General features: G+C 53.5%; 1 pseudogene; it reads left to right on the top strand.

Annotated features, from left to right (window-relative positions):
- Window positions 1–227: 227 nt before the first annotated feature.
- LOC129012679 (tubulin beta-8 chain-like) lies at window positions 228–3,431 on the top strand (annotated as a pseudogene).
- Window positions 3,432–7,064: the final 3,633 nt, after the last annotated feature.

Below are 7,064 nucleotides of genomic sequence, written 5' to 3'. Positions count from 1 at the left end.
ACGGCAAGGTCACCTGACCTCTCCAACAGACGTTAAACGCCAAGGGATTCACAGGTGGGTACACCTGTGTGGAAGTAAAGCTGTTGCTTATTCTGGGAACCCAATCCGAGGCTGGGGGAGGTGGGCGCGGTGCTATTTCAGCGTTGGTGGAGCGCGGGCCCTGTCATCGCGCGTCTGTCTGCTCCTCCTTCTCGCGTTTCTCCGGCCACCCTAGTCCCGTCTTGGCCATGAGGGAGATTGTGCTCACGCAGACAGGGCAGTGCGGGAACCGGATCGGCGCCAAGGTTGGCGGGGGGATCCTTGAGGGCCCAGCGCGGGCCTGCCGGGTGGCCGGGGAAGATGCTGGCAGTGGCGGGGGCGGCGTCCCTGCATTGCCGCCCCTGGGCTCCCTGCCCCGGACCCGGTGGAGCTGGGAGGCTGGCCAGGCGGCCAGGGCGGACCCTCAGGGACCCGGTGGCCTGGGCCTGGGGGTGGGGGTGGAGGTGCGAGAGGGGCTGGAGCCTCCGGCTCTCTGTCCTGACTCAGCCCTGGCTTTTCTGGCCCCTCGTGTCTCTCGCAGTTCTGGGAGGTGATCTCTGATGAACACGCCATCGACTCCGCTGGCACCTACCGCGGGGACAGGGACCTGCGGCTGAAGCGTATCAACGTATACTACAATGAGGCCGGCGGTGAGACCCCAGGCCTTCCCCCACCGCCCTCCTGGGCCGCTCTCCCCTCGCTGATGCCCTTCTGCCCCCCTCAGTTAGCAGGTATGTGCCCCACGCTTTGCTAGTTGATCTGGAGCCAGGCACCCTGGACTCCGTGCGCTCCGGGCCCTTCGGGCAGATCTTCAGGCCGGACAACTTCATCTTGGGTGAGTTGTGGGTAAAGACTGGGGTGCGGCTCCTAAGCCAGGGCAGCTCAAAGTCAGGGAGTGCCCCAAGGTCATGGCTGTGGGAACTGTGGAGCCAGGGCCCCTCAACACCCTCCTATCCTCTGAGTCGCTCTATCTCCCTCTCCTCAATGGGCTTTGGGAGGAAGGCCCAGCTGTCTGCCAGAGGAGAGGAGCTGCTGATGTAATCTCCCTGCAGGGAGCTGAGTGGGAACAGTGGCTGCTGCTTTCCTTGGGAATGGGCAGGAGCCACCTGCAGCGAGATCTGTTGTTAGGCTGTCTCAGGTTTGGCTCCTGCCTTAATTTCTCTTTCTTTTTTTCTTTTCTTTCTTTCAATTATACTTTAAGTTCTGGGGAACATGTGCAGGTTTGTTACATTGGAATGCATGTGCCATGGTGGTTTACTGCACCCATAAATCTGTCATCTACATTAGGTATTTCTCCTAATGCTATCCCTCCCCCCTTCCCCCACCCCCGACAGGCCCCGGTGTGTGATGTTCCCCTCCCTGTGTCCATGTGTTCTCATTGTTCAACTTCCACTTATGAGTGAGAGCATGCGGTGTTTGGTTTTCTGTTCTTGTGTTAGTTTGCTGAGAATGATGGTTTCCAGCTTCATCCATGTCCCTGCAAATGACATGAACGCATTTTTTTTATGGTTGCATAGTATTCCATGGTGTAAATGTGCCACATTCTTTACCCAGTCTATCACTGATGGGCATTTGGGTTGGTTCCAAGTCTTTGCTATTGTGAACAGTGTCACAATAAACATACGTGTGCATGTGTCTTTATAGTGGAATGATTTATAATCCTTTGGGTATATACCCAGTAATGGGATTGCTGGGTTAAATGGTATTTCTTGTTCTAGATCCTTGAGGAATCACCACGCTGTCTTCCATAATGGTTGAACTAATTTACACTCCCACCAACAGTGTAAAAGTGTTTCTATTTCTCCACATCCTCTCCAGCATCTGTTGTTTCCTGACTTTTTAATGATTGCCATTCTAGCTGGCGTGAGATGTGGTTTTGATTTGCATTTCTCTGACCAGTGATGAGCATTTTTTCATGTTTGTTGGCTGCATAAATGTCTTAAAGTGTCTATTCATATCCTTTATCCACTTTTTGATGGGGTTGTTTTTTTCTTGTAAACTTAAGTTCTTTGTAGATTCTGGATATTAGCCCTTTGTCAGATGGATAGATTGTAAAAATTTTCTCCCATTCTGTAGGTTGTCTGCTCACTCTGACAGTTTCTTCTGCTGTGCAGCAGCTCTTTAGTTTAATTAGATCCCATTTGTCAATTTTGGCTTTTGTTGCTATTGCTTTTGGTGTTTTACTGACTTAATTTCTAACAGGGGAGGCTGCTGTCCTGTAACTTTGGAGGAGCCGGTCCACCTGCTCCACCTGTAGGGTGAATGGTGCTTTCACCTCACATGTGACACTTGGCCCTTTTGCATTGTGGCAGTGACCACTGATGACTGCATACCTGGCCATCGAGTGACCAGCTATACTGTCTTACAGGTCAAAGTGGGGCCAGGAACACCTGGGCCAAGGGGTACTACACAGAAGGCACCGAGCTGATGGAGTCGGTGATGGACACTGTGAGGCAGGAAGCTGAGAGCTGTGACTGCCTGCAGGGTTTCCAGCTGGCCCACTCCCTGGGTGGGGGGACTGGGTCTGGGATGGGTACCCTTCTACTCAGTAAGATCCAGGAGGAATACCCAGACAGGATCATAAACACATTCAGCGTCCTGCCCTCGCCCAAGGTGCCAGATACTGTGGTGGAGCCCTACAATGCCATCCTCTCAATCCACCAGCTCATAGAAAATGCACATGAGACCTTTTGTATTGATAAAAAGCGCTGTACAATATTTGTTCCAGAACCCTACAACTGCCCAGATCCACCTATGGTGACTTGAATCACATGGTATCTGCTACCATGAGTGGGGTCACCACGTGCCTGCGCTTCCCAGGCCAGCTGAATGCTGACCTGTGGAAGCTGGCTGTGAACATGGTCTCATTTCCCCGGCTGCACTTCTTCATGCCTAGCTTTGCTCCACTGACCAGCCGGGGCAGCCGGCAGTACCAGGCCCTGACGGTGGCTGAGCTTATCCAGGAGATGTTTGATGCTAAGAATATGACGGCTGCCTGTGACCCCCGTCGTGGCTGCTACCTAACGGTGGGTGCCATTTTCAGAGGTCACATGTCCATGAAGGAGGTGGATGAGCAGATGCTCAATCTTCAAAAGAACAGCAGCCACTTTGCTTATCGGCTCTCTCACAATGTAAAAACAGCCACCTGTGACATCCCATCCAAGGGGCTAGAAATATGGGCCACTGGAATCAGTAATAACACGGCCATCCAGGAGCTGTTCAAGCATACTATGGAGTGGTTCACAGCCATGTTCAGGCACAAGGCCTTTCTCCACTGGTACACGGGCGAGGGCATGGATGAGATGGAATTTACCGAGGCCGAGAGCAACCTGAAAAATCTTATGGCAGAGTACCAGGATGCCACGGCCAAGGAGGAGGAGTTTGAGGAGTCTGCTGAGGAGGAGGTGGCCTAGAAGCTTCCTTTTCTGGGTAAAGGGGGGAAGGAGTGTGGATTCTTTAGTGTGTTCTGATAGCCATGTGTCACTACACAATTTTTCTTTGTGTCTTTACATCTCTTCCTGTTGCACTTTAAAGCATTTTCTTTTTTTTAATTGTAAATATTTTAATAAAAATACAAGTGGCACCAAGATAGATTATCAGTTGCAAAGGGTATTAACTTTTGTCATTTGCTTCAGGTACATATGGGTTACTGAATAATTACCGAATTAATTGTTTTCTAGTTAATGCCAAGTGTTTCTTGCATTTTGGTTTTCTATTTAGAATGTCAAAGAAAGCCTTTGAATAGTCGTTGATATTTATGGTAGCAGAATGTAAACTCTCTGAATATGGTTAGGACTGTGGTATTCTGCTGTAACTTAATAGCCCTAAATTTTTCTATTTGGCATTTTTTTTTTAAGTATTTATTGATCATTCTTGGGTGTTTCTCGGAGAGGGGGATATGGCAGGGTCATAGGATAATAGTGGAGAGAAGGTCAGCAGATAAACACATGAACAAAGGTCTCTGGTTTTCCTAGGCAGAGGTCCCTGTGGCCTTCTGCAGTGTTTGTGTCCCTGGGTACTTGAGATTAGGGAGTGGTGATGACTCTTAACGAGCATGCTGCCTTCAAGCATCTGTTTAACAAAGCACATCTTGCACCGCCCTTAATCCATTTAACCCTGAGTTGACACAGCACATGTTTCAGAGAGCACGGGGCTGGGGGCAAGGCCATAGATCAACAGCATCCCAAGGCAGAAGAATTTCTCCTCCCAGACGGGGCGGCCGGGCAGAGGCGCTCATCACTTCCCAGACGGGGCGGCAGGGGAGAGGCGCTCCTCACCTCCCAGAAGGGGCGGCCAGGCAGAGATGCTCCTCACTTCCCAGACGGGGCGGCCGGGCAGAGATGCTCCTCACTTCCCAGACGGGGCGGCGGCCTGGCAGAGGCGCTCCTCACTTCCCAGACGGGGCGGCCGGGCAGAGACGCTCCTCACCTCCCAGACGATGGGCGGCCGGGCAGAGACGCTCCTCACTTCCCAGACGGGGCGACCAGGCAGAGGCGCTCCTCACCTCCCAGACGATGGGCGGCCGGGCAGAGACGCTCCTCACTTCCTAGAGGGATGGCGGCCGGGCAGAGGCTGTAACTTAGCACTTTAGGAGGCCAAGGCAGGCGGCTGGGAGGCGGAGGTTGTAGCGAGCCGAGATCACGCGGCTGCACTCCAGCCTGGGCAACATTGAGCATTGAGTGAGCGAGACTCCGTCTGCAATCCCAGCACCTCGGGAGGCGGAGGCGGGCAGATCACTCGAGGCCAGGAGCTGGAGACCAGCCCGGTCAACACGGCGAAACCCCATCTTCACCAAAAATACAAAAACCAGTCAGGCGTGGCGGCGCGCGCCTGCAATCCCAGGCAATCGGCAGGCGGAGGCAGGAGAATCACAGGAGCCCGAGGCTGGGAGGTTGCAGCGAGCTGAGATCACGCAGTACAGTCCAGCTTCGGTAACAGAGGGAGACCGAAGAAAGAAGGAGAGGGGAGAGGGAGAGGATTTTCATAGTATGTGATTTTACCTGATAAAGCATCCTAACAGCATCTGGTTTCACCTCCTACTTCTATCAGCTCTCTGGGTGCTGCCAGATGGGCATAGTGGTCCTGCAAGGCTGCAGCTGTCTTGGGCTTATCCCATGTCCAGGAACAAGCATTCCAGTGGCTCCAGCAGGGGTCAGCATGGGCTGTGGACATGGCAGGAAGGCTTCACATGAGCTTGAGGCTGCCCTGTGCTTTGGGCAGCTACGTGGTGGGAAACCTGTTCCTGAAGGCAAGTCTCGGCTTATCCTGTGTACCGAACTTCCAGGGGACCAGCTGGCCCTCTGTTTCTGGAACTTTAAAAGTGGCCAGTGAGCCCAGTGGACAATGTCCCCAATGTCCCACCTCAGGGTAGGAATGTGGCCAGACAGCTGGCCCTGAATCAGCAATGAAGGATGAGCAAGTAGGGCCCCAGCTACCCCTCACCATGAGGGCCTGGGTGTGTCCGTGTGGCCTCATTCTCCTAATGAGGTGGGCATGGAGTATCTGGCAGGGACTAGTGGGCAGGAATCAAGCCCACTGTGTACTCACATGTACTGAACCCCACATAGAAGGGGAATAAGCCCTGAGGGCCATAGATGCAGTTGCTGGGACTGTGTGTTCGGGGCATTCTTTCTCCAAAGGCACAGGTGGGGTTTCTGAGCAGGACCTGAGGAGACAGGCAGGTGCTCAAAAGTGCTGCTTCCCCCAAATGGCGACCAGTGAGGAGAAAAATGCCTGAGTGGAGGTCTGACCTGCCCCAGTCTGGAGGGCTGATGCTCTCTGGAAAGGTGGCTAATTCACACTCTCTTTTCTCCCTGTCCCGCACTCCAAAATCTCAGGGCAAAAATAATCCAAGACTGTCAGGATGAGACTGGTGAGGGTGGCACCTTTGGGGATAGGCCCTTTAGCCCGGCAAAATCTCCTCCCCAGGCTTCTCAAGGAGACTGGACTTCACGGCCTGATCTGGGGAAGCTGTCAAGTAAGAGATGTGTGTGAGCTGGGTGCTGGGCACTGTCAGGACAGTGCTCTTCACCTGGCTCTTGTAGAACTCGTCCATGGCCTGTGTGATGTTATCTTGGTAATTCCCCCCACCCCCATCACACAAAGATGAAGCCAGCATAGCCTGGGGATGGGCAGATGTATGGGTTCCACCCCAGGACCCCTGGGCATATCCATCTGCCTCTGATGTGTCAGGGAAAATGGATGAGGCTCCTTTCTTTTTCTATGAATGTTTGCAATGGCCTATTGGGCCAAATGGGAACAGGCAGGCAGGAGAGTGCTTCATCTTGAAGTAGCTCCTGGAAGCAGCTGGGAGGTGGGAAAGATTCCCCCCTACTCCCCCAACCTGTTCTCAGAGCAGGAAAAGAGGGCTCTGTGACAGCCCTCCTCAGTGGCTGTCACCCTCTGGGGGTGTCCTTGCCCAGCCAAGCCCAGGCGTGCACCCACCTGAGATGGCATTGCATAGATCCGGTGGGGAAAGTTCACCTGCAGTAACCATTGGAACCTTCCCACGCCTGGTGTCTCCACTCTCACATGGGGTCCGATGTTCCTTCCTCCAGTGGTACAGCCGGAGTGGCAGAGGGGGCAAGTCACTGCTGCAGTTCCCACCTGGGTCTGAGTGGGGGTCACGCTTGGTATCCATGTATTTCCCAATTGCCTGGTTCCATCTGGAGGCTTCATGGACAGTAGTGGTGTTCTTCTAAGCCTCTTCTTCATATGCCAGCTGCAGGCCGGGGCTTCCCAAGTTTCTGGAGTCCCCCTTCCAGCCTGGCAAGCATGGCGGGTAGTGGGGGAAGGACACTAAGCCTGCAAGCAGCAGAACCTGTCTGGGTATGTTCTCTACCCCTGGTGGCCCCTGGTTGTTTACCACCTTGGGTGAGAGTCGGCTTAGGATCTCAACATTCTTGTAGGACTTCAGAACTGTATAGACAGGGGCCCAGGAGGGAGCAGGGGCTTGGACTGGCAGCTAACCAGTATAGTGGGGGTCATAGGGCTCTGTTTGGTCTCAGCAGGGAATTCAGGGAGGCTTGGATTTGCTGAAGGCCTTA

This window comes from Pongo pygmaeus, chromosome 1 (assembly GCF_028885625.2).
Source record: "Pongo pygmaeus isolate AG05252 chromosome 1, NHGRI_mPonPyg2-v2.0_pri, whole genome shotgun sequence".
Lineage (NCBI taxonomy): Eukaryota > Metazoa > Chordata > Mammalia > Primates > Hominidae > Pongo > Pongo pygmaeus.
The sequence above is the reverse complement of the archived record's forward strand: the minus strand, read 5'-3'. Positions and strand labels throughout refer to the sequence as shown.